Below are 1,412 nucleotides of genomic sequence, written 5' to 3' on the forward strand. Positions count from 1 at the left end.
AAAAAGTCAGAATTGTGAGTTTAGCCTATATATCTTGAAATTGAGGAAAAAAGTCAGAATTGTGTGATATAAACTCGCAAATGCGAGAAAAAAAGTCAGAATTGTGAGTTTAGCCTATATATCTCGAAATTGAGGGAAAAAGTCAGAATTGTGAGATATAAAGTTACAAAGGCGAGAAAAAAATCTGAATTGTGGGTTTATCTCGCAATTCTGAGAAAAAAAAATTAGAATTGCGAGTTTAGACTATCTTGTAATCGAGGAAAAAAGTCAGAATTGTGAGATATAAACTCGCAAATGCTAGAAAAATGTCAGAATTGAGAGGAAAAAAACAGGCAATTACCTTTTTGGCCAGATCGGGCTTCCATATATAGGCCTATTTTACTGCCACCTGGAGCAAAAATTCAAGAATCTTGAGGGAATACTCTAAAAACCTTTTTCTTTCTTTTTTCTTTTTATGAAAAGGAACGGAAAGCAAAAAGCTTTGCCTTTTATCACTACTCAATTAACAACTTTGAGTTCACCGAAGCGTGACCTATTTTTTTCCTCCGCGCTGGGAGAGGAAGCAGGCGTGCTGCAGCTAGTGAGCAGGCAGGAAAGGGAGCTGCTGTAATCGATCGGAGAGTTCAGCGGGAGCGGGACAGGTCAGCGCCGGCCGCCTCTAAACTCAAGACTGGGTGGAGCGGGGAGGAAAAGCTTCACTGCCAGGATTCCTGTAATCTAGCATGACCATCACACGCCCAGAGTCGCCTCCTGTGGCCTTTCCCCTTTTCCCTAAATCAACCTGTTTCCTGCTCAAACATTCACACGCTAACCAGAGTTTAGGGCTGAGGGCAAGCCGTTTCACACGACATGCTCGGTTTGTGAGCAATTACCTGCGGTTTGGTAAGTGCTCCAGTCCATTCGGGAATTGGAAAGACAGAGAGGACGTGGACAGAGTTCGAGGTCCTAAACTGATTTCTTACACCGAAGTGGTGAAGAATAAGAACAGCGCTCTCGATCCTAAAGAAAATATGTTTGTGTGATCAAAGAGTAGATATATCAAGCAGTCCGCAATTCTGGAATTTCCCTAAACAAACACGAGGCTGAGATTGGAGAAGCAGAGCGAAGATCAGCAAATTAAGCATAATAACTAGCAATTTCATTAGTTGAAACAAATGAATCAATCAATCAATAAATAAAAGTATTAGAATATATGATAATTACATTTACATTTATCAGACACTTTTATCCAAAGCGTCTTACAAATGAGGACAATAGAAGCAATCAAAACTAACAAAAGAGCAACAATATGTAAGTGCAAACGACAAGTCTTGGTTAGCCTTATCATAATTATGAATATATGATTTAATATGATAGCCTATTTTTACTCTAAGAAAGGTGAAAAAATTATAATTTATATATACAATTTATTT

This window comes from Sinocyclocheilus rhinocerous, unplaced genomic scaffold (genome assembly GCF_001515625.1).
Source record: "Sinocyclocheilus rhinocerous isolate Xijiao unplaced genomic scaffold, SAMN03320098_v1.1 scaffold342, whole genome shotgun sequence".
Taxonomy (NCBI): Eukaryota; Metazoa; Chordata; class Actinopteri; order Cypriniformes; family Cyprinidae; genus Sinocyclocheilus; species Sinocyclocheilus rhinocerous.